We start from the raw sequence: 27,162 nt of genomic DNA on the forward strand, positions 1-27,162 counted from the left end.
TGCTCCCTCCCAGACAGTCCACGTTTTTGCTCCCTCCCAGACAGTCCACGTTTTTGCTCCCTCCCAGACGGTCGACATTTTAGCTCCCTCCCACCTACTAGTAGGATGAAAAAATGCAGACTTTCTGTGGGTCCTTGAGGACCAGATTGGGAAACACTATTCTACAGACATGATGGTATCTGCTTCGTAGACCTGCATTCCCAACCCTTCTGTAATGTTACTGAGCAGCCAAGGGCAGCCATGTTGGGTAGGCGGACAATCAAATAAAAACCTGTGACCATTGATGATTCCTGACCAGCAATGCAGCCCCAGGTAACACCGGACTGAACTGGCTCCAATGTAGTCAGGGGTCTCCCAGTGACCTCAGGAAATCACTGGGAATACTGGTTCAAGGATGCACTTCTCCAGATTAGACATGCTCGGAATAATCCATTAAGATGAAATTCACTCTGTTCACACACTTAATCTCAATCACTCAGAAGGTTTAAGGCAATAATAACATTCTACTTCATTTTTTCAGTTACTCTCATGTCACACCGTACGCGGCACTGTCAACAACCCTAACCTGAATAAACACAGAGGGATTTTCTGGACTCTGCTTTTCATAATTATGATGATTTAATATGCCGGGTTCCCTCCCAAACAGCCCAGCCAGCCACATATTCCTACAGCTGTTTAAAAATTCCAGGCAGCACCTCAGAACTCCTCCAGAGAAAAGAAGGCTGTTGTACCCTTGAGCTGAGTACTTAGCTTTAATGGTCTCAGTGGATTACAGCTAAAATGCTACAATTAACACCTGTGCTGTTGATGTCACCCACAGACCACCGCCGGCCCTATAGACCTCACGGTCCGGCCATCTAACAGACCATCGTGTGAGATGTGTGTAGAGGTGCCATTATATCCTCATCTTATATCAGCTAATCTGTAAATAGTTTTTCATCCAGCACACTGTAGACAGCACTAGGAAATATTTATATATTGTATTAATAAAATGTATTTCTGATACAATGACAATTACTTTATCATTTCTTATTATCTTATATCCATCCGTGTACAAGAGCAAATCTGTGTTTGCTGAATTATGCAGCCTGCCCATCCCCCCAAATCACATAATTGTCCGTCCAGGCTGGATGGAAGTTGGGGGTTTGGACCCCCACATAGACAGGTGTCAGGGGAGCCGAGAGGAGCCTGAGATACATAGTGCAAGTCTAAGGTGTCTCTACTGAACAATTGTGTCAAGACAACAAGACCTCACATCATAGATTATTCACCCTGTGCCTTAGATTCTGTGAAAAGCAGCGCATGAAGCATATATAGTTTGTGAGGAAAAGTTGATTGTCAAATTCTCTCTGGAACTCAGCAGCTTTGAAAATGTTCTTCGTGGACATACACTTCCCTCCCGCCTTTAAATTACCGTTAATTATAAAATGCATAAAGCAATAGTTTTAGGACAACAGGATCATGATGTATGTGTAATTTTATTTCACAAATTTACTGCCCCCCCCCCCCCCCCAAAAAAAAAACCTTAATAATTGTTGATTTCATCAACAGTAAGGACATAATTTCCACAGTGCTCACACATAGCCTAGTGAGATGCTGCATCGCAGATTGTGCTACACTGGTCCAGTTCGAGCATTGTCAGTGGTCTGGTAAGGAATGTCCCATCATGCATTCCGGGGTATAAATGAGCCCTGTGGAAAAGTGCGAGGGCCGTGAGCATTCTGGCATTCCGGAAAGGTCCCAGGTGCGAGGATTGAGGTCCCATCTTGCACTCCGATTGGTGACCTCATTGCCGATGTGCTGGGTCTTCCAAAATGGAGACATGCATTTTTAATCGATTGAGCTTAAAAAAAGAATCAGGTCACCACTAGATATTACGAGTAAATCCTGGGTTTTTTCCTGTTTCCTTTCTGTTGCTAACGATACATAGCACTGGCTGCCAGATTAGCGGAGACTGTTGGTCTAAGATTGGACTCCTCAATACAGTTAAAATTTTATGCAGAATAAGGAGGCAATCCTTTAAAAAATGCTCTGTGGAAGAGTGTCAGTTAAAAGTGCATTTCAGGGGAGGAAGAAGTCAGCTTAGCACTGGATTAATGTCCAAAAATGTTTATCATGATGGGAATAGATCCGAGGGGTGGCATGGTGGTGCAGTGGTTAGCACTGTTGCCTCACACCACTGGGGTTCGAGTCTCCGCCTGGGTCACATGTGTGCGGAGTTTGCATGTTCTCCCCATGTCGTTGTGGGGTTTCCTCCGGGTACTCCGGTTTCCCCCCACAGTCCAAAAACATGCTGAGGCTAACTGGAGTTGCTAAATTGCCCGTAGGTGTGCGTGTGTGAGTGAATGGTGTGTGAGTGTGCCCTGCGATGGGCTGGCCCCCCATCCTGGGTTGTTCCCTGCCTCGTGCCCATTGCTTCCGCGATAAGCTCTGGACCCCCCGCAACCCAGTAGGATAAGCGGTTTGGAAAATGGATGGATGGATGGAATAGATCCGCTAACCACAGGGGAATTATTTGCAGTGCATTAGTAGCCCGGCCCACCACACACACAATGCTGGTTCACTGCATGGACTTTTGCACATGTAACATTCACTGAAAGCAGCTATTAAGGTTCCCATTGAAAGTCTTGGCCATGGAATTTGCATTGTGTGAAGCAAACCCACCACACTTTAAATCCAGTTAAAGTGCATTTAAATAGCTTTGCCCCATGCAGTGTAGATACAGACTAACAGCTGGGATAAATCGTAAATAGCCCGCAATTTGTGAATAAACTGTGCTACAGCCACCGTGCCTATGGTCAAAGTCTCTCAAATGTTTCTCATTTATTTGACACATTTTTTTCCCGAACTTGACGTGATGTTGGATCCGCTCCTCTGTTTTTTCACATTGTAAGAAAATCTCCGGCTGGGATGTCAGACTGAGCCACACGACACAGGAACTTGGCAGAGAGAAATGGCCTTTCTCGAAATATTCTCCCTTTTGGAGTTTACACGGGACGGGGCGCGGTCAGGACCGACACGGCACACGCTGGAAATACCAAAACAAGGACGTCGGGCCAAAGATAAAAAAAATACTAAAGTGATACATCAGGGCCACACAGGGACTCGGCTGGATGAGAGATTTCGGATCTCTTGACCAGTTTCATACAGAGGTCCAACAGCAAGAACGAGAGAAGGAACGGCATCACACGCAGAAAGCAGCAATACCTGAACATTCCTTAGAATTAGAGGCAGGGAGTCCAAATGAACAGAACTGACTGGTCACCTGACTCTCCCTTCCAATAAGGTCAAAGGCCACACCCCCAAGTCACAAACATATGCTGCTTGTCCTTCGAGTATGGCCTACCAATTACAATATCAATTTCCAGATCAATTTAAAATATCCAGTCGATGCATGTGTCCTACCTCCCTTTCAGTAACTTTTCTTAAAGCTATCTTATACCCCGTCATCTTTCATGACGTATCTAAATGTCTGTGTGTTGTAATCTCCTCCATGTCTACACCTAAGGATAATAAACACAGAAAGAATTAGATGCATACTGGTTTAGCAAGTTCCCGGCATATAGAAGATATCTCTTTTTCGCATCTTCACAGATATCAGCGACAAACAGATTGTTTTGCACAGATACCTTATAATTAGTCAATAATTGTATAATTAGACATGAGCCTGTACTGATTATGAAATGAATGCTGAACACGAGAAGCATACAGAGGTACTTTGAGAAAATATGCCGAGAATGACAGCTCCGGCAATCACGTGGTGGACGGAAACTCCGGCACCTAATCATAAGTAATGAGGGAACCTTCAGCTACGAGGTCTGAGCTAATTAGTCGCTCCGTGATTAACGTACACAGGCTTCGCAGAAGGTGCCACTACAGAGCTACAGTACGTGAGGGCGACGGGGCAGAGGAGTCTGATTTACAAATGAAATGCACAGGTATAATTACTCCTGCACCTTTCGGCAACTGCACTCACCACACAGCAGGTGGCGCGGTGGTTAAGATACGAGGCATCAATCAACCCAAATGTAGGAATCATATGCACAACACAGTAGACAGAATACAGGCGGAAAACGACCCTCTCAGACCTGATGAATAGCCATTATTGACTTGAGAAGTTGTTTTTCAATTAAAGTACATGGACTTGCTTTACGAGGCATTTGAATCAATTGAGCCGTCCAGGGAAACCTGCTTACTTGCTGCAGTGTAACCTGCAGTTGCTGTGGATGGTGAGACAGCAGATTTTCGCCGACGTATTCTGTCAGTCTCCAGCAGGGTCAGCTGTCGAGGTAAAACTAGTGACCTCATGCTGCCCTGTGCTCGCCTGAAATGGCCGTCACCCCTGCACTGCCTATTTTCCCATCGTAGTGCTGATCAACCGCTAACAGACTGCTTCCTGTTCTCGGGATAATCGCTGGAATGGAGGACTCCGCTGAGCAGATGGTCGGCATAGATTACACTCACACCAGGCCTACCTAGAAGCACCTCAGGCACTGGTCTGGGTGGCCTGAACATCAGGCGTGTGCGAGAAAGGTAACATCTCTCTCTTGGGTGATTGATCAATGCTCACTGTTCCCAGGTCAGGGAGGTGAAGAGACACTCAATAGATATACACACATACATACACACATACTGACATACAGTGTATTCAAAGATTATTTGTACACTATGAAAAAATGGTTGATTATGAAATTACATCATTTGAAAACAATTCCAGAATATGTTTTGAATAAAACTTTTTCTTGCTTCTTTACATGACATAACCGTAATTGTAACATTTTACAGTTTTAAAAGCTTGTTCTTCAATATTCTCAATATCAATTCCATTTTTGACCATTTTTTCACAGTGTACAAATAATTTTTGGCTACACTGTATATTATACATAAATGAAATCCATCAATCCATCGACCCCAGTGTCACATGCACCCCTCCATCACAGGGGACATGGTCACAAGATCTCACATGCTATTAGCAAATTAAGAGGCAGTTCAGCCACCTAAGTGTATTTGGACTGGAGGAGGAAACCAGAGAAGCTACAGGAAACCAGCATGAAATGGGGAGAAGTGGCAAACTCCACACTCAGTCAGTACATGATTCTGCCCCCTGGAGGTCACAGGGTAAAGTGATACCCGCTGAGCCACAGCGCTGCCCTATATCACATAAGCTATTAATGAAATGTAGCAGAAACTGAAAAATGTGGAGGATTTGTTCAGACAAAGGAACCCCCCCGATAGTCTGCCCATGTTGATATTCTCTTTGTTTCACCATGGGCCCTTTTCCTGCGGATCATCTGGGCCCCATTCAGCGTCGTCACCTCTTTGGCACAGCCTGCACCCGGGCCGGTACCGCTGGCTCGGGTTTGGACCGCTGTACAGTCCTCTGGGCCAAAAATGGAGGGTTGTGGAGGGATGGCCGAGGTTTGGGGCTGGCGTGCTTTGCAAGCCACCAGCGGTGATTTGGCGAGCGGGGTGGTGATGGACCCTGATCCAGACTGCGATGGGGGGGGGGTGGGGGGTCTTTCTACTATCTCACAGAAGCCGGAATCCTCCGTGATCCTTTTTAAGGACACAGAGATCTGCTCTAAAGGCCCTTTGCCTGGGTTTAGCAAGCATTCCTTCCTAATGAATGTGGGACTTCTTCACTTGGAATGCGTCCTCCTTTGTGAGCGAGGATTTGCTTAAAACCGGCACTCGAGAGCAACGTTAGCCACAGTAATAATTAAAAATAAAAAGGCGCTCACAAAATGCCGTTCTCAGCGTTCCAGCAGGCTAAAAAAACACCTCCCTCAGGACACCAGGAGAAGCCTTTGTGAAGGGGTCACATCTTGACCCTGACCAGGCCCAAATGAGCTACTTCCTTTCTCCAGAGGGGATGCTTTCGTAAAGCTACTCCCCCCCCGCCATCTATTCAGGGGATGGGACTGCACCCCCGAATGAAGGACGTCTCCCGCTAGTTAGCTCCCCGGGCCGTGGAGGGCAGGTGAACTCCCCAGAGGCGTAGCGCTGGGCTTGGCACCCGTCTAGTGAGGTCACGTCTCTCAAAGCCTGTGAAGTATTCACAGCGGTACCCGGAGATTGCTTCTGGGGATGGAGGCGCGGAAGATGGAGTGGTAACTCTGAGTCGTATTGAAATAAGTCCACCTTACGCCTGATGCATTCCTGATGGAATTCCTCCCCATCAACAAACACATCCTCCAGCTTCTAGCAGTCATTCTTCCGTCACGGCGAGGCAGAATCCTACAGGAGGGTGTGAAGAGATGTGCAACACGCTGCGTGACGCCATCCTCTCATGTGCAAGTCCTCCGGGCCTCGAGTCTGCTGCTCCCCCGGACTGCTAATGAAGACCTGAACGAGCCCCCCCCGGGGAGCCCAGGACCAGCAAGATGCCAACTTAGCAGGCGGCATGAAGACACGGCACAGGTGTCAGCGCTGGGATTGGATCAAACAGCATCGGAAATCTACCCAGAGCTCCGATTCTCCCAGTCTTCTCCGAATTAGAAATTTTGACCTCTGCTCCTCTGTCGCAGTCCAGAGCCCAGATCTGATGGTGCTCAGCCCCGGCCGGCCCTCAGTGACGCTCACCCCGGGTTGATGGCGTGACTCAGCCTTTTGAATTCCAGCCCGGCCCGTTGGCCGATGGCCGGGCTCAGCTGGAATGGGAATCTTGTCCTTACAACCTATTTCCACTAATACCAGACCTGAAGAGAACAAAGAAAAATCCTCCAAATGCCACCAGCAACAGCCCTTCCCTGCCTCCCGAAATTACCCAGATTGAATCGATCTCAGCGACCAAAGACCAAAGCATGAGAGTTAGCATGAGAGTTTAGCGTGTGCACTGAGTGGGGACAGGCTCACAGGGAGGGGGGCGCTCTCCTAAACAGGGCAGATGTTTGGGGCAATTTTTCCTCATCAAACATGCACATCTGCCCAACATCCTGAGAGTAATTTGCTTTGCTCTTTTTAGCTGTCGCCACAAGGAAACATCAGCTCACTTCTTCTTCAAAGAAAGAACACTCCTCGATTAGTATTCCTATTGGGATTCCTCCAGCCAATCAGACCATCCCTCTCCCATACAAAGACGCCAGTCATCTCAGCAGACCGGTCAAGATGATTGCATGTTTTCCTTCGGCGTAGAAATTCCGCAGTTTGAAATCGAAGGAGGTCCCGTGTATCCTGCCGAGTGCCGACTTTTAAATCGAGAGCCACAAGTGCTGATTAAGGTCTGTGAGATGTGCCTTAAAGACTCATGGCGGCAGAGCGATTCAGCTAATGATCCAGTCTATAGCGATGGTCTCAAACTGCTTGTGAAAACATTAAAATCTGTGTGGCAAGATAAAGTACTTCTGACGATGGGCTAGAGTCGGATACTGCTATAAAAACGACTGTATTTTATTGCACGATTGTGCTATAAAACCGCAGGTGGCATAGCAGTTAAGAAAGACTGGCACTGAAGGATACTATCTGAACTGTAGATCCACAGAAGAGCATTATACTTAAGCTCTGTAAGCACACAGCTCTATGTTAACTGAGTAATGTCTACTCTAGTACTTGTAATGTAAAATATCTGTTACACACGTAAATGCTGCTTACGATCCAGAATTTAATGGCCCCAGAAACGGAATTCAGTTTTTGTTTTCAGCACGACAGGCGTCCAGTTGATACCTAGACAATGGCTAAGTGGGAAGAGCGGCAAGGGTCCCCAGTCCGCATCCACGGCTCAGTCACCAGGGAAGCAACAGGCACATTGAAAGGATTTACGAGATTAAGATCGACGATAAAACAATGGAGGCATAATTAGTAATTTGCCACGAGCCTCACAAGCTGTCGCCTGCAATCCAGCGGAAATGTCCAAACCATTTTAGTCCTTAATTGAATGGAGGGGGGGGGGAGCAAAGATGATCATCCAATCTGGCACGTACACAGCAACCGCGGAGACCTGAAGCCCCCACCCACAATCCTCATTGTCCTTGTTTAATTAACATCTGGTCAAACGAACGGAATCCTATACCCCCACCCCAAAGGATCCTGGCGTCCTGCGGTGGCTTTATCAGATCACGTAGAGGGCGTGCACCCTCCACCTCTACATCCCCCTTACTGCGCAGACGTGGAAACGCTGCGAGCGACCTCGCCGTTTTAATTACGGTGAGAAATCGAGTGCTAAAACCAATTTGCAGCCGGCGGTGATAGCGAGAGAGAGCACCGAAATAGCGCCAAAGTCCTCCCCACCCACCCAGCCCGCTCCAAGCGTCACTCTTAATGGTGCAAAGAGTATGCAGCGAGCTGTCTCACGCTTTAATTAACTTCCCACTCGTTTCCTAAGGGGGGGCACATAAAAAAGTTTCTGAACACACAATCGCACTTAACGAAAAGATAAAACAGCTCGTCAAAGCGCGGCATCGCTTCGCGTGCATCTGCATCGGGGTTATTGTCACAGTCGCGGTGCAGAGTGTGAATGGTGTATGAGTCCATGGGAGGACTGGACCAGATAGCAGACAGTCTATGGGGCTTCTGCGGAGGTTTGCCTGCTTTCATCCACTGGGGCGGCGATATAAACCAAGCCCAGTCCCCTAATACGAGAGCAGTGTTTTTTTTTATGGCCTTTTTTTTACCTCTAGTGCAGTCGCTGCTCATCCACATCGTGAGAGTCCATTCGGTTTGGCTCCGAGGACGCCTGGCCTGGACACCGAATACGAGCCGCTCCGCTAAACACAATAATTACCGTTTGTTTTAAAGCGGTGGTATGGGGTGGGGGGGGGGGGGGGGGGTTACCGTCAGGGTCACATGAACTACAGTCGCTCCAGGATTATTTGGAATCCAACTCGTAGGAATGTAAATAGCACTGGGTGGAATTCCCAAATCAAGCATTTTATTATGCTTTTCTTATGCCTGCGGTGTTAGATCTGCATTGGTGTTTTTTGTAGACTTTTAACACAAATCATGCCCCCTTTCTGCCTGGGGGTCTTACAGCACATACACACACGTCCACACGCATGTATATTCATGGCTACAGATGCATAGGAGCGGCTGTGCGAGGCAGACCGAACATGGGCATCGGTTTACCGTGTTTGTCTAGTCTGCTGAGCGTGTTTATCCTTTCGAGGAGACGGGCCGTGCGGACAGGGCCAAAGTACACACCGGCGGGCCGGGAGTCAACAGAGCGGGGAGCCGGTCGGCGGTCCCACTCCCAGCCACGGCCCTCCTTTCTTTGGATAAGGCTCAGCGAGCTTGCTGGCTGTGCGGAGGGTACACACTCCATACGCTCCTGTATACAGTCACTGGGCTCACGACCCGCAGCTGCACTCTTCAGACAACCCACGGTGATAATTACCAGGAAGCATTACCGAATAATGGGTTCTACACCTTTATTTCACAGAAGCTCTTAATTAAAACTGATTGTTATTATTTAATTCTTTTTTGCTTACACCTAGCGTCCGCTCATTCTAAGACGTGTCTGAATATTGCGTTTGGGTTTCACATCTGAGGTGAGCTTCTGCTCTGTAAATAAACACTGACTGCAAAGTACGGCGCGTTGGGGGCCTGAGACCCCACCTGGGGCACTGGGGGGGCCAAACTGTAGTCATAAGCGCATTTCTGTGGGCCCCCTATTAACCAAACGGTCACTACAGTATGGGAGGCAGGCAGAGTGACCCCTAATGTTTGGGGGGGGGGGGGGAGGGGTCCTGTTGACCACAAACAGTCATTAAACCAGGGGGGGACAGAGGGCCCCAAAGTGATTTTTTGAGTGAGGGCCCTGAAACAATGAACCCTAACTACAGCCAGGTAACGAAAGGGCAGGTGGGGAGAGCACTGCAGCTGAGACGGTCTGGGCAGCAGTTCACAGACCTTTAGCTGCCAACGCCCTCTCACTCTGACTGATCCCGCCCCCCCACTCCGGAACACCGCGGCAGTAACATTTTTTCACACCTATACGTCTCATTCACCGCCATGCGAGTAAAAATAAGCTGCGCAGACTCAGCCCTACCAACACTTCCACTGTGCGAAAAAAATGCTAACAGTATTGAAATTTATACGAGACATTTTTTTATTTCCAGTGAAAGATAAAATATCACCCCTTATGTCACACGTGGAGGGACACTAGCTAGAGAGCGTTGGAAACAGTCCAGGCCCGGAAGGTGAACCTGCATTTCCAAAGCCCAGGTCCAAACTACGACGCCACCAGTTACTGAATATTAGCAAGGATTTGCGCCCATTACTGGGGATTGATTAAGGGCCGTGTTTAGTCCTGCATCAAACATGAGTGTGAGGCGAGTGTGGGATCTCCTCCGAACGGACAGGTACACCAGTCACATCGGCAGTCTTCAGCTGCCCTGTTTAATCCCAAAACAGCGCTCCAGTATCCCACCTTATTCCCAGTGGTTTGACCCGGGTGAGGCCGAACACATTGGAATGACCCAAGCTTCAGAAAGGGAGTGGGGGCGTTTGCCATGAAGACTGAGACCCATTCAGCCTGACCCACGTCAAAATCTCCATTATCACTGGAACGACTAAGCAGCTGGGGAGAGATGATAGTGAAAAAAGAAACGCAGAAGGAAAGAGACAAGTTTTTTTTTTTTTTTAATAAAATTAATAAATAAAACACACTACTAGGGTCACCTCTAGGTGCGAAAAAACGAGAGGAAGGTTCAGCCTAAATAACTTTCAGGTGGGAGAGGTTTAATGAAAATGTCCCCCCCAGGCTGTTAGGCAAGAGCAAATCACTAGTGATAGACAGGCGAACCATGACCCCGAAGTGGCTTCAGATGGAACCTGAGAAGAGGGTTTTTTCTGGTTGTTTTTCAAAGATCAGTTTGAAAGTAGGAAAGCGACTCGTCAGAAATGTAATTAAACATCTGTAGGAGGTGGCTTTCTACCCTCTTTTTAAATTTAAATGTGTCCAGTCTCACCCTACCATCGCCCCCCCCCACCCCCAGGCCTGCAGCAGAGACTTTTAAGGGAGTAAATTATACGTGCCTCCCTGTGCCCCCCTCCCCTGCAAGCCTAAATGCGGTTGCAGCATGTCCTTCGCTCATGACTCATGGCTCATGGGTCGCTCCAGCACCTTTTCATGCCCCGTTTCTCCACGAACCGACTATTCAAAGATGGAATCAAAATAATTCGCGGGTGTGACAAAAAAAAACAAACATTGTTCAAACCTCGTTTCAGGTTTGACAGTCCCACGGTGGGGGACCGTGCAGGCTGCTTCCTCCCCTAATTCAGTTAGCCTAACTCTCCGGAGGCCCTGCATGATATAACGCCCTCTCTCTCATCCTCCATTTTTCATTCACTTTTTAATGCGTTCACCGCTTCTGCAAACACCTGCAACACAACCCGCCGTGTCACGAAACAATTACCGTAAGAGACGGACCAGACAACGGCAAATCAAAATCCTTTTTTTTTAATGAATCCGCTTTTGCTTAGAGGTTAATCATTCGTATTTATTGTTTTAACGGGGAAAAAACAACAAGACTTTGAGTCTATCTTCACAGGTGTCGCCGGCATTTAAAAAGAAAAATTAACATAAAAAACATTTGTTTTCTTTTTTCGCAGTTGTGTTTATACGAGGCACTTTAAAATATAGTTTCCATTTCTATTCCCATAAACACTATTGTGCCCGCACTACAAAATAAATTTCTTTGACCTCCCCCGCTTGAAGTAGCTGGCACTTGTTCACTCTCCACGTGCTGTTTTTCATTGTCATTGACTCCGCGGGGTGTCAAGCGCCACCACGCAGAGGCCACGTGGTCCGCTAAAAAAAAAAACACCTGGAGACGTGGCGCTGATTCCCATGATGCTTTTCATTTTTCTACTCATAGGAAAATGTCACGACCAATAGGAGAAGCGATACCTTCCCGTCACATGACCAGTGCGTGACAGTCATGGCCACTGCAGTATGAGCCTTCGAGCCGCAGCGAGTGACCGAATGCCACAAACGGAGCCCTCAGCACTCGCAGGTAATTCTGCACTAATGATTTGCCGATGTACCCATCGTTCGCCCAAATTATAAAATACTCCATTGACACTGTATGCAGAAACGAACAGAGTAGAATAGCTCCCATTTAAAAGCCTCGTTTTGCTTTTACTAGGCCAGCCCGAGCAGTCATCGCTGGTGGAGAGGAAGTGCACAACTTCAGGGTCTGGTTCATTGTCGATTAAATTTTAGTTAGAAATACGTCCTGTAAGACTCCAAAAAATATTAACTCATATTTATGTGCGGTACCAAAGAAAAATCCACGTGACCTGTCTGTGTTCATAGAGCTGTTTTATGACTATAGCAGTTGGATGGATGGATGGATGGATGGATGCTGCATTACTTTGTAGCTGGATGCTGCATTACTTTGTAGAATTACCATTTACTTAGACTGAGCATCCTGAGTATATAAATACAAAATACATTCTCTGGCTCTCCCATACATATTTTACAGTGCACTGTAATATATAGAGAGTTTTATAATACGTTCCCTAGGATGAATTCATGATGGGCTGTATCTGTCACTGATACATACTTGCTGCCATGCCAACCTCGACCAAAGACCATCACCGATACCCATTTGCATTGTGTCTTATATGATCTGTACATCCACATGTCTCTGTATTTCATAGAATTTTGTCTTTGCTCAAAATTGTTTGCGTTTTGCTTTTCTGTGGTGGCTAAGTAAGAAAAACTATTGTTTAAATTTTTAATTAAATAATATTTTTTAAAAAGTGCATAATTGTTATGCTGTGTTATTTGAAAACTTGTTAAATCTACTGTGCAAGGCAGTACATGTAATATTAATTGGCAATTAGGAAAATGATCCTTTCATAATGCATGTGTTGTGATACACAAAACTTACATTATTCGTGATTAAAAGATTAACGCATACCATGATTTTTCAGTTCAATTTATAGCAATGTAAATGCATCACGTAAATGTGAAACAGAGTAATTGTGTGGATTGTGTCGTGCTTGGGGAGAACCACACAGAATAATTCTGCAGGATAATTGGACATGATGAATTCTGTGATTAGTGGAAAGTTCAACTCAAGCGGGTGAAATATGTGATTGGTAGAACATCTGAGGAACTTCCAGTCCAGAAAACAAAAGCAAAGATGCTGTAATACGCAGCCACACTACATTACCGAAATGGCTGGTACGACTTACACTATAGATACACAGTCAGCATTTAAGATCTTGCCTATAGCAGGTATGCAAATCAATTGGAGCAAAGAGTGAAATCTGGCCGAAATCGCTTCAGATTTAACTTATTTCTCTGTCCAGAAATGTCACATTTAAATATTTTTTCACTGAAGTAACCCACTGAAATACATCATTTTTCGAATGGTTTTACCAAAAACGATGGTGAATTTCATCCTCAGTTTTCTCCACCCCCCCCCCCCCCCACTAAACTAGGGACCCAATTAAAACCTGAAAAATGAAGCTTTTCACTAGATTTGTAGTGAAATCCAACAATAAATTTCCCTGCCAAGAAAAGCATCAGGTCAGGGTTACCGCGGTATCCATATCTCAAAAACAAAAAATAACACAAAAAACATTCAGAATCTAACCTGAGAAAATGTTTTTTTTTTCTAGCAGGTACCTAAAGCATAAAAATGATAACATTTACCCTAGAGATTAATCTACCAGCTTTCCATTGGATTTACTTCAGAGACAAAGAGAAAACGGCAGAGGTCCTGCGGGTCTAATCGCTATTCGATTAGCTTTGTGTCCCTATTACAGGAGCTCTGTCTCTCGGTATATTCAGTCTCCTTGTCGGCAGATTATTTTAATGAACGTTCATTCGGAGAGAGTTTTGGTTGATATGTCGCCTATAGGGTTACCCACTGCTTAGAAACATGCAACACCAGACTCGTGTCCAGTTTTAAATAAGGGGCATTTACGGATTTTAGCCCGAACTCAGAACATTTGTGTGACTTCTTGAATTCTATTTTTCTTCAAGATTTCGGTTAAAACTGCAGTTGTACCAAATTAGCCTTCCCTTCGACTTGAAAGGCTAAACTTGAGTGCAAAGCTTCCTGCTAGCGAGGAACGAAATGTAATTATAACTTACGTTCATTTTCCAAATAGTTTACGTTATTCCCTGCCCCTTCAATGACGTACTTATTTATCTAATTATATCACTCGAGAAACACATTGAAGTTGTGAATACCTCAACAACAATTACCCATCTAGATTAACTAAAGTTAAAAGCTATAAGATGTAGAACTCAGCTCCTTTGCCCTAGTAACGGAATCATACATCTCATGTTAATATTTAATGCCAGCATATTCTGTGATTTGTATTATAAACACAAATTCTTGTATAATCACACATGGGGAAGCGTACGTTTGCATCAAAGCTGGGAGTGATTATACTCAGTTCTTCAGCTCACTGGCCGAAGGCCATGCTCTTAACCTCCCTGGGAACCCCGCAATGACGGCCTTTAACCCCCCCCCCCCGTAAACGACCGCACAGCGCAGCCCGCCTTTAAAGCCTTCCCCAGGGGTAATTACACACGCTGCTCCATCCAATGGCCTGCTGCCCTGGCAATGAGATCCAGCCTTGACCGCTAATGGGTCCCAGTGACTCTGCTGCGACCAATCCCCGGTTAAAATGTTCCGTAATGTTAGGATAACGTTACCGTTACAGCATGGATTCCCAGCTGAGGGAACGAGACTACTTTTCTACTCAGAATAGGGGCTGGATACTGTACTTCATTCCCTGAAATTGGGGCGGGCCACCTGGCTGCCACATATGCTTCAAGGAGGGTGACATTAACGACTGCTTCTCCAAAACCCTGCAAGTGGACTCACTGCTCAGAAAAAAAAGGACACTGTCGCTTTAAAAGTCATCGACTCGATCCTGCTTCTGCATTAAGACAAGTGAGGCATTGTGAAGCACATTGCCGAGAAGATGAGGCCCGTAAAATACCAGCCATGCCACAAGGTAACTGGATTGCACCAAAGCAGAACGCTAGTCTTTACGACTGGCTCGGCAGACTTTGAGAAAGAGCTGTTTGGGGTTTCTTTGAGAGAGCTTGGTCTCATAAATCACCAGTCGGGACGTCTCTCTCTCTCTCCGTCTGTCCTTCCCCTTTTATAAGTTTAATTGAAGGCGTTTAATAATTTCTAAACTATTTTGCCTTGAGCGTGTGTCGGCCATAAATCCCACGCTCTATACACACACTTAAACCACAGTAACATTCCTCTACTCCGCTTAATCTGTCCCCTGTCTCTTCCCTCTCCCCCCACAGACCGCTCCCCCCCCCAGCTCCTGCTGGAAATGTGCCGTTGAGAGACATGCCAAAATATTGAAGGCTGACTTGACAAGCAGATTCCACCAGAGGGGACAAATGGGGGTGTCGGCGAACTTCTGCTCGAGGGAGCGGACGCGTGTTTGCGTGTGCTTGTGTGTGTGTGTATGTGTGTGTGTGGGCATGTAGAAACACCCATACACTGCAAGCTGAAGGGGAACTCCGCGGGAGTATGGGAAGTTGAAGGCACGGCCAGCCGGGGACGGCTACATATCTCAAAGCTGTCTCTCCCTCTGGGGGGTGCCATTCGTCGTTTCTCTCCTTCCCCTTTTTCTCCCTGGCTTCTCCCCCCCCACGGAATTCCTCCTCCTCCGGCTCCTGGGGACGTGCGGGCTGACTCCGCGTGAAAGTCTTCCCGCCACATTCTTGCGGGCCTTGCTAACACGGGGAATGCTAACTCCATTAGCCTGGGGTTCTGCTCCCTGTGTGTGCTCCTCCTCGCGGAATGCCGCTCCCGACACCCAGCCAGTTCAGCGCGCCGCGTAACGAACACAGGGCCCGAGAGACAGGCAGGTGGCGGCCTGTGGAAATATCCCTTGTGTGGATATACAGGTGCGTGAACTATGGGGTGCGTATTACTGTAAAACTGCAGGAGTGAATCTGACATACTTGTGTTTATGTGCGTGTGCACTTGGGTGTGTCCGTGTGTGTCGCCGTGTGCATTTGGGTATCAGTATGTGCACCAGGATCAGCCATACGCCTGTTAGCATGGGCCAAGCCCTGCACCATGGGGGCTCCGTCCTCTCCTCATCCCACACCGTCTGAAACTCCCCCAGCCTGCAAGATGACACTAATGGGATCTGCGTCCTTTTCCCCCACCTCGAGATCCGTGAAAACATGCCCCCAAACCGTGCTGTGCCCCCGAGGCCCCTAGAGGACCGGCAGAAAACCAGAGGCTGACAGCTGATTGGTGCTCAGCTCCTAAAGTGGCGTTTTGGCCCAAAGAAAACGGCCGACTCCGTCAGGCGTGAAGCGCCTCTTTGTTGTGGGTCGGTTTTTGGTTTCCGCATGCCGGTCATCCCTCCATTGCCTCTACAGAAAACAAACATGTGGGATGCTGCCCCAGTGGTTACTCCCGCAACGTTTCAAGTGCTCTTTTTTAGAAAACGAAGAACAAAACAACACATGGGACCATTTCGACAGCGTAGGTGCAGGGATCCGCCGTCTGAAAGCCGAATTTCAACCGCAGTACCCAGAGTGACCGAGAGACTCAGCTGGGTCAGCCATGTGACACCGTGTGTCATGGGGAATTATGGGAAAGCGGCAACACAAAGGGGAAGATTTGGTTCAGCTCAGTTCCTTTGAAGGTCATAGGCGTTGGACTAGGCAGTGAACTTAACCTGGTAATTCCAAGCCACTGTATGAGAAAACCAAACCGTCAGGAAAAGAGACAGACTGTCATGTGCCCTAAAGCACACAGGGCCTGTCATTCTCAGGCAGACTGCATATGTTGCAACTTCTCTTTTTTTCTTTCTGCTGAACAAGCACGCAGCCGCTTGTAGGAGGTTGAAGTATAAGTCTGCGCAAACTTCCTGGGCCGATGTCTGGGCGGAGGGCCAGGTCAGACCCATTGTGCTGCTACCGTCGCTTGTTCCCAGCTCAAGAGGATCAGCGACGTTTGGTCGACCGCGGCTCCATTGTTCCTGCTGTTTGCTTGTGTTTCGTGGATCGGACACGGCCGTCCCACATCGCTCAGTGGCCTTTTGTTGCCTGACGCTGCTGATTCCTGCCCAAACCTAAACTGAGGACTAAAACTTAAACTGACATCACACAGGCTGAAGGAGACTATGTGGAACTATGTGACGTTTACGTCGGTTTCATGTGAAAGAATGGAAACACGGTACTAAATTAGTAAATTCACATTTCTGCGAAAATACTCAGTAATCCTCTTACTCCTTCCAGACATCCTTCCCTTACTACTGCCAGCTCTCTGTTGTACTTTGGAGCTCTGGAATTTAATACACAGATGCCCCACAATACCATCCTAGGTGCCAGCAGGTGTCCATTTGGGGTGAAACAGACAGCAGATGTGATCCCCTTATCGGATTCCTATCCCGGCGGAACCTTCCGGCAACGCTGTCCGTCCATAAGGGAAGCAAATGGCAAGCTGGGTGACACTGCATTACCCTGAGGCACACTCATCCTTCTTACAACAGTGTGGTCAGTGTGTATGGGCATTCCGATTCATTCCGCAACATTCTGCCGCATTTACAGCCGGTGCGCTGGAAGACGGTAGCGCATGTCTCGACCGCACACCGGCTCAGCTTGAATTACAGCTTTGCGCTCGACACGGAGGTATGTATTTAGAGCCGGTTACTGTAACAAACGAGCATTGTTGAGCTTTCGCAACATTGTCATCCCGGGGGTAATCTAAGCAGGGATTAAGGCTGCAGTGTAACCTCTCTGACCGCTACCTGCCTAACATCCCAGCAAGATGTAATTATCCGCGGCCGGGATGCAGGCGAAGGAGGGTAACGGCCGGGGCGGGGCGACCAGCGGAACTGCGACAGGAAAACCATCAGTTAAAAGTCCAGAAGTCTTGGTGGCAACACTGGACGAAAAGTGGATGAAATGCGTGTGTCTCTATGGTCAAAGGGCTTCGTAAGTCACTTAATGTTAAAAAACTAGGTCATTTTCCATGAAAACCCATAATGTATCATGTATGCATCAGTTTCCATGAAACATCACAGGCTTTATAAGTTGGTTTCCATGAAAATTTGACATTTTAAGTCAGATTCCATGAAAAGTCCCAGGCTTTTCTGCTCCTGATAAAGCTGCTACATCATTCCGCGTGATGAGCTCGGCGGTGTATGTGCCGCCCGCTACACTGCTGCTTGCTGGGGGGGGTCCGCAGGGTGTTGGGGGGCAGCTGGGGGGGGCAGAGCACTTCGCCTCTTTGTATCAGCTGAGCGCCTTTGCCGTCACGCCGAGCTTGCTGAGTGTTGCCAGCTCTTCACCTCAGAACGGGAGCCGCTTCGGAACATTCCTACATCACGCAGGTAAAGTCCCGGATGTAACTGGCCAGCTGCACTCTGCCACAGAGCACAGACCCAGAGACATGGGAGGAGAGGCAGGATTATGGTCTGTTTGTGTGGGGTGGGGGGGGGGAGAGTAACGAAGGCAGAGTACGAGGGGGGGTCTGGTGTCCCTGAGGGAAATACCACGTCAGACAGGCCAGGAGCAGCAGGACAATGAGGTGTTTCTCTCGTCTGGGCTCCATTCACAGGGGGAAGAAGGAGCCTCCTGTTTACTGAAATAATGTTTTGTGATTTGCGTTAATGTCCCCCTGAACGAGCGGGTTCTGGTTACCATATGGAAGCCCCCCCCCCACCATCACCAAAGTGACGGAAACGCGAAAGCCCACGCAGCCAGACGAGGCGGCCAAAACCAACAGGGCCGTTTGTCCGCGTCATCCCCGGGGGGGGGGGGATTTAGCTGAGTAAGGCCGTGGTGTTAACAGACGACTGAGGGAAGGCGGAGCTTAACACCTGGAGCCCATGTGACCCATCATGGAGGTGGTTCCTGGAACTAGACACCTCCCAATCTGCCCTGACACCAAACAAAAGCAGGATGGGGAGAGTGGGGATCATCATACTAATTAACTTTTATTACAAAAAGTATTGTTTTTAGTTCATATATATTATACAGCTAACCAGTTAATTTGCCTTTTAGATCTTAATATACATATCTATTTATACACGCTTTAGGGTAGAGTGTAGCTCAGTAGATTAGAACTCAGTGCCTATATAAGGTTGTTGGTTTAAATCTCATGGTCCCATAGCAGAATAATCCAATAACCAATGAGCAAGGCCACCTGCTGGATGCTGGCTGACCCTGGTCTCTCTCTCTCCATACTAGCATGTAACTTTTGGACAAGCAACATCTAATAAATAAATGTGATATTTGCATATTCCCAGCCCTTCTTTACAGGATAAGACTCCTGCAGTAATAAGGTGTGTGTGCAGCATGGTACTCAGCTGTTTACCGCCACGCGCTCATGCGCGTCTGACTCACTGGAAGCGCTGTCGCTACCAAAGCCGCCAATTTCCCAACCAAAGCTGTGGAGATTATCTGTCTCCTGTGAGGCTCCATCAGGGCAAATGGAAAAGACAATCAGGAAACACAGACCCTTTAGTGATGTCGTCTCTGGTGAAAAAAATCAACATAGATTGGGGGGCGGGAGAAAATTGAACAAAAAATTGGAAATGCTGCAACGCTCCAGCCATGGAGTGGAGTTTGTGCCATTGGTCAAAAAGGAGCTGTTCTCACAGATGCTATAAATGTTGGAAGAAGTGATGAAAGCATGGAGGCCACTGCATCAATGGGGCTTGGTGGATTTTGAGATCTTCTAACTAGAAGATGTAGATTCTAAGAACACCTAGAATGTGTGTGGAATATCTAGAATCCTCGTCAGAGCCGTAGGTGGTTTCACTCAAACGCTTTATGGAATGTCACAGCTATTGGATCCGACGCTGTTACACTTCTGGAACATCCTGAATACTTTTGGACCAACAATGCTGGTAGAAAATCTACAATAATTGTGGAACACCTAGAAAACCTGAGAAATACATAGAATTCTTCTGGAACATCTAGGACATTTGTAGAACATCAGCAATACTTGTGGACCATCTAGAATAATCGTGGAACACTTATAAAAGTTGCTAAATAGCTAGAATGCTTGTGTAACATCTTGAATACTTGAGACACACTTGCCATATACCTAGAATGCATGTAGCACGCCTGTTTTGTGACCAATATCTCAGCGCCAAGTAAGGGAACATCACCCTTGACGACCAGAATGTCTTCCCTGGTAGCACATTGCTGTGGGAGCTACTGAGTTACTGGCAGGAGCTCAGTAAGTTTTCTTAAATTTGCATGTGGAATTCTGCCATTCGCTCCTTGTTCTCTGCTTTTATGTTGTTCATGGCTGTGAGTTCTGTCAGGCGGGATCCATGTGCCTGCCTAGATAATGTGGGATCCCCCAGGTGTTTGTGGGACGCTCTCCTGGCACCGCCCTTCCTGTGTTTTCCGCTTGAGCGGGCCAGGAAGATCTCTCCTCCCATCAGAGGTCTCATTTCAACCCGAGGGCCTACAATGTACGGGACATGTTTATCTCACTTAATTTCCCGTATCTACACGCCTGTCTGGCCGCCTGATGCATGAAGGGGAAACCGCGGGAGTGAGAGAACAGTGATGGCTCGTTTAAGAGAGCGCCCCCTTGTGTCGGCCTGTGTAGGATCACCCTGCCTGCTTGTAAGGCTGGGATTACGCCATGGTTGCGGAATACAACCTGAATAAGGCATCTTTGTGGCTGCTATGAACCACTAGGGGGTTTAGTGAAGGTCAACAAAAATAATCCAAGCCCAAGTCCCAGTTATAAGAATAGAATAATTATTAATAGTTAAATAAGAACGTGGTATAAGTGGTTTAACACAGAACCTATCGGTTGCTTTATTGGTTATCATTTGGATGGGAAGATCGCTTTAATTAATAATTATAATTATTGCTATTATCATTTTTTGAATCTTGTTCTGCATTTCCATACTTTTTTTATTCAAAAAGCAGCTTTATTTATTTATTTTTCCCCAGTTCCTACTGCAAAAGAAAACGAGCATAATTTTCGCAAATAGGCAGGTTTGCAGTTTGGCGAGGAGAGGGGTGATCGCCATGGTGACATAACTATGGAAACGGAGCAGACGAATGGCGGGCCAGACCCACCGCTGAGGCAGGAATCTGAGAAAATGACATGCAAAGCCACCTCGCCCAGGTCGGGACGGCGGTACCTCACTGCCCCCCCGAGAAAAAAAATACATACTCACAAGCCCTAACTGAAGGGGCAAAGCAATTGGTGCTGGTCCCTCTCCCATCGTTGAGAGGCTGGAAATTCCGCCAGGGACATAGAAGGTTCCAGAGGTTCCCAAGAGCTTATAATGTTGGGACTGGCAGCTCGATGCTAAGCCAAATGTTCAGGCCTCTTCATAAAATAAGGCCTCATGAATAAATGCAATTTTAACTTTTTGGTTTATATTAAAGTGTGGAGCCATGAATATTGCTATTGCATTTTATTTACGTTATCGAGACTGAAAAGGGACATTTGCATTTGAAGTGCATATCGTGTATCATGTGTATATTGGGCGCCTTGACATACATCATTTTTTAGTATTTGTATATGATTCAAGAGGTGCATGCAAGGTTTGAAATAGCTCAGAATTCCATGAAAGGTGAACAGTGTGCAGATGATCCATCAAACCATCTGATTGGACGGCAGATTTCACTGAGCGCAGCGTGAACAAGGTGGACGAGCCCCCATCCATGAAAAATCCCGGCCAATCAATCGGCCCAAGCTCGCCGACGACACTGACGCCAAAGGCCCCCCTCCCTCGCACCCGCCTCTGGCATCACTACGGTTTCTATTAAAAGGACGGCTCTCTCATAAATCCCACATGCTGAGCTTTAGGTGCAGATCAATTGGGCTCCTGCTACCCCGCATTATCATCTCCTGAAAGCGGTAGACACAAAAAGTTAAATTTACGAGGCAGGAAACTAGTATTTAAGTAATTTTCCCTTTACTTTCAAAGAGGCCAGTCTCTTCCCCCGAGGGCACATTCCTGATTATATACTTGGATAGTAATCTCTGAAATCACATAAAATTTATGAGTAATTTGGCAGTGTGTAAGAAACATGTTGTTTACCGTACTTGACTTCTAATATGGAGAGTACATCTAGTCGGAATTTGCAGAGGTTGTAACACAGTTGTGTTTTGGAGGCTTGCGTTTGTAGAAGAAACTAGAAGCTCACGTGGAAAAAACAACCATATTTTGCTGTTCTACCTATTAATTTTGAGTAAACAAAAGCACCACTTCGCATTATCCTGGCCAAAAGACAGTAATGTGTTTTTCTTTAAACACGTTTGTTTTATGCTTCAATGTCACCTGAATCGTGTGGCACAGGAAGCGTCCAGACAGCCACATTTGTACAAGATGAACCAGCTTTCAAAAGCTTTGCTGAAAGATAATGGCATTTTCAGCTTAGGTCGGCTGTTTCCTGATTTGTACAATTTCATTTATAAAACAAGTAAGCCGCTCAACATGCACGGTAATGTTACATAATGAGACTCGCACCCAAACCGTTTATCTTTTTTTGCGGAATAATTACCATCTACAAAGAAAGTCGCCGTATTTGTCAAAGGTGCAGAAAAGGATGTACAGCAGGCTGCCCGAAAGCATTATGAGTAATATCACTGCAGCAATGTGCGGAGTGACAACGACCCGCCGTCACGGTGAGGTGGTGCAGGCCGTGGTCAGCTTAGCCTCAGGACGCTCGGCTTAATCCCACCAGCAGTAGAAACATCTGAACCAACTTGTTCATTAACAAAAGCACTTCACAAGTGTGACGAGAAAAGCAACCTGTTTGATCCGTCCGATGTTTAAGAACGGACCAAGTTACCCAAAAAATCTCATATACAGTACTGTGTGAAACCGTGAATCTGCCAGTACAGACCTGAAGTATTTCAGCAGATTAAAGGGTAACGGAAAGCCTGCATATACAAAGGAACAGCACCAGGGAACTGCAATACAGTTAGCTTTGTCATTTAGGTAATATTACTATACAGTTAGCATTAGTTAGTTTTATATACACTTGGCATTGGCTGAGTCCTAGCCTATTGCTATACAGTTAGCATTACCATACAGTTAGAATTGATTTTCGGTAAGCATTACAATAGCCTGGTGTCTGTTGTAGGCCTTTGAGGCAAAGGGTGAGAGCAGACCATTTAGATGGCAGGGATGGAGGTGACAAAGCATCCACAAGTCGCTGTCTGACGTGGCCACGCACTCCCAGGGCCGACATACGTGCCCCTGTACCTGTTCATCTTCATTCTATTTTATTTTATTTAGAACATTAATTATTTCGCAATACGAACATCTGTTTCAGGTTTTGACTAAAGAAGCAGACTTTGACAAATTGCTGTTAAGCGCTTAACCAGAATTGTACATAAATTGCATAAATTTTGCAAAGATGTGAGGGTTGTACTTCACTTTGCATAAAGACGTGAGGGTTGTACGTCACTTTGCATAAAGACGTCTGCTGAGTGATTCGTCAGCGGTCATTTGGACATTTGAACGAATGAACATTACCGAAAAACAAAAGAATGACCTCAATCGCTGCATGCTGCATGCAAGTGAAACTCATTCTAGTCTTTTCATTTGTTCCTTCTGCACTTGCAGGTTGCACATTTAGACTCCAGGCGTGCAGTCCTGTAAGAACATATTTATTTTATTTTTTGCCCTTCCGGGACGGTTCTTGAGCCTACCGGGTGGCTGTTCACAGTCAGACGGGCTGCAGTTTAACCCTAGAGTTAAACCTGTCAGATGAAAGCCTCTCTGACCTAAAGATTGATGGGGACCGTGTTCGGGGGGTGGGTGCCTTTATGCCTAACCCACCACTCAGGTGCAAAGCCTTCTTTGAACCACCTGTCGTGCATTACTCAAAAAAAATTAAGGGGGCCTTCCTCAGCCCTATGTCCTGCAGTCCCCATCTATCAGTGATTGGACGTGCGGGACGTCACGGAAACCGCCACTCCAATCCAGACGCGACAATAAAGCCTGCAGTGTTGTGAAACAATCCAATCAAACAGAGACAGGAAAGTCTTGACATCTAAATTGCAGATGAGTGTGGGGATTAATTCTGAATTCCTCTGCAAGTCTTTGCACGCCACACTTACACGTTTGACTCCAATAAAACCAGTGTCTGCCTTTCTGGGTTTTTTCTTTTCTAAATTACTTTCTGCAAATTGGTTAAATTGCTTGGGAATAAAATTTGACTGATTCATTCGCCCCCAACAGGCAGTTTTCCATTGATTCAAATACAGGCAATTAAATTCTTAGTGAGTCACTTGACCATCCATTCGGCGAACATTTACATTTTTCACTCTTTCTCCTTCATACACACACGTGCAAAACTGCATCTGCTCTCACACGTTTTCAAATAGTTTAAATATGCAATGATGTCCAAATCAAAGGTACCAGAGATACAGAATAATTTCATAAAAAAAAATTTATAATTTGTAGTTATTCTGCACTTTCAGAAGAAAGGTACCAGTTTGCACTATTGAGGTACAATAACTTGTTACAGGAGCTGGACCCTCAAGGTCCAATTGTATCCCAGCTGTAGGTAAATATACCTTTTAGCCTAATTTAAGATATAGAAATAGACTCTGGGGGACATTTTTGTACTGGAGGTATATTAATGTTTTCTGTTGTTTGTACCTGTGAGAACAATATTGTAGCAGGGATGTACCACTGTTTCAGACTGTGTAAATATTCCTTCGTTATTCCACACATAGTCATATTGCATATACACAACCAACAATGATTCACAACAAGATTAACATGAAACATGTTGAATAACAAAACAACCACAAAAGGAATGCGTCACGCACACGCTCCCCAGCATGAGAGACCGGCAACAAACCCACCTGGCAAGAGGCTGCCCCGGACTCCATTCCGCTGGAGGGCGTCCCGCAAAAGGCAGCTTCCAGCGCGGACCGATGCTGCGAGCCGAGACGGGTGTGACGCTCCCGGGGGCCTCGCTGGGAATTAGCGCGGTGATGCCTCTCTGCCATGTGCTAAGAAACTAAAATGCATTTCAGCAAAACCAAAACAGAAGCTAAAAGGAAAACACAATAAAACAACTGGTCACATAATGAGCCCCAGCTGTTGAACTGAAATTAAAAAATGTTTTATTCAGTTTGCCTGATTTATGGCCGCTGTGTGTTGTTGTTACAAATATTTGCCTACACTAAGCTTTAAGATATATATTTTTATAACCTTTAAGAAAAATTCATGGCTCATTGGAATTATTGTGCCCTTGCAAAAACCATGAAAACTCTTGCTGCTACCATCATGTCGGCCACACAGAATTCATTAATCGAGTGATGTGAACATTTTAATTTCTTAATAATGAATATAAATAGTCTTCGGTTTAAAACGAACTCAGCGGCACCTTTGCTGACGTCGGCGATGGTCTGCTTGCCGTAACCGGGCGCAGTGTCTGAGGATGACGGCCACCTTGCCATTCTGCGGGTTTCGCTGCAGAAGAGGACAGACGGCAGCAAAGTGCACATTCAGGCCTCCTTCCAACTCCCAGAGCCGCTCGGCCGTTTGTGCATTTCATTTCACAACATTTAACTAAAGCCCAATAAACCTGCATTCTTCATAAATGACTAAGCAATAGATTTCCCGATAGTGTCAGAAACATCATCCATCCTCTCGCAACACAGATAAACATTGGCAACAAGTGAGAAACCAAGCAAGTAAATAGGCATACACAAGTTTTAAAAAACAGGCGCGCGCATATATATATATATTTATGTTATAGCATATATAGCAGAACGCTCCATATAAGGCTCTAATTAATGCAGTAGGTTGTGACTAAATGCCTGCATCACTGGCAATGGTGCAATTAATGCTGAAAATCCAGCAACCTGTTTCACAGTGTTATACTGTAAGGGAGGCCCAGTGTCCGGACCGCAAACGTATCTCAGCCCCGAAGTGCCCAAATTATAAGCACACATTGGGGTCATTTGAATTGAGTTGTTTACTGTATTTTCTCTCCATAATTCCCACAGGGGATAGGATACTTGTTGCATATATTTATTTTTTTAATGCCAGCTCTCGTCATTTTCCTGTTAGGCAAAATTAATGCTCTAAATTAAGGCTTTAAATTCCATTCTCCCCTGTGAATTTCACACTTGGGGGCAGGAAGTCGCGCACACTCACAGAGACGGCGGCGTTGTTACCCTTACCCTTGTTAGCCGTGAAATGCGTTTGTTCCTTTAATTGGTATGTCTCGTTTCTCAGTGCATCTATTTTGCACATTAAAATAGCAAAATGTCACTTATTCCGTATGTTAATCGTATTGAACGTGTTTTCAAGTGCACGGGAATGAGATCACTTTTTATTCACAGGACATGATATATTATGGACTGTAATACAAAATATTACTTGCATATTAATACAGAAAGTATAAGCCTTGGCATATATTTTGCCTCTGAAGTTCTCAATAAAACTTCAAATAAAGATTTCCTACACATATAACATTAATATGTTTTAAGAGATTTTATAACGTTAGGGTATGACTTTGTGCATTTCTGAGAGACTAGTTGAGTGATAAAGTAATTGTTGTTTAACTGTACTCGTCGTAACCTAGATTGTCATTCGTGCAATCTTTGGACCGCAGCTAACAGTCAGTCAAAGTTCAGTGCGCGATGGACTCAAACCAGCGATCGTGAATGAGAATAAAAAGTGAAAGTGATCATCTAAAGATGAAGTGTTTTTGGATCAATGGGCGAGAGCTTCTTTCTGAGAAATGGGTTCACCGTTGACAGTTTGATGCTTTCTAGACATGTGCAGTGAACCCCAGGGTCGACTTGCGAATTCCTAAGCCTGCAAAACACTGGAGGGAAAAATCTGAGCGCACACGAAAGCTCACCTAGCGATACGTGCAACATAACCTTGCGCTTATCTTCTGTCGGAGGCAGTTAATTGTCAGTGTTAAACAGCCCTTTATGGGATGTCGAGGGACTTTCCACCGAGGGAGGACGAAAAAAATGCAGTCACGTCAGCACAAGCCTCTGTGTGGAGCTGCAATGAAACTATGTCCTTCTCCATGAAGTAATTTATTGCACAAATGGGGGAGTCATCTGTCCGCAATATGCCAATTAACCTTTTAGCCGTGTCGGTTTTTTACTTGGCGTTTTAGTGCTGTGTCAGTATTCATAGTTTCCGCGCGCCCTTATTTCCGAACAATACAAAATTTTGCGGTAATTCATAGTCACTGTAATGCTATTAAGAGAGTATTGAGTAACATTTTAG

General features: G+C 46.1%; 1 long non-coding RNA gene across 1 annotated transcript in view; it reads right to left on the reverse strand.

Moving 5' to 3' along the window:
• Positions 1 to 24,852, reverse strand: part of LOC125710305 (uncharacterized) — a 49,341-nt gene extending 24,489 nt beyond the window's left edge. The window contains exon 1 of the long non-coding RNA XR_007382956.1: positions 24,765 to 24,852. This is a non-coding gene — a long non-coding RNA (uncharacterized LOC125710305). The remainder of the gene's footprint in view (positions 1 to 24,764) is intronic.
• Between the last annotated feature and the right edge of the window lie 2,310 nt (positions 24,853 to 27,162).

Source organism: Brienomyrus brachyistius, chromosome 16 (genome assembly GCF_023856365.1).
Source record: "Brienomyrus brachyistius isolate T26 chromosome 16, BBRACH_0.4, whole genome shotgun sequence".
Classification (NCBI taxonomy): Eukaryota; Metazoa; Chordata; class Actinopteri; order Osteoglossiformes; family Mormyridae; genus Brienomyrus; species Brienomyrus brachyistius.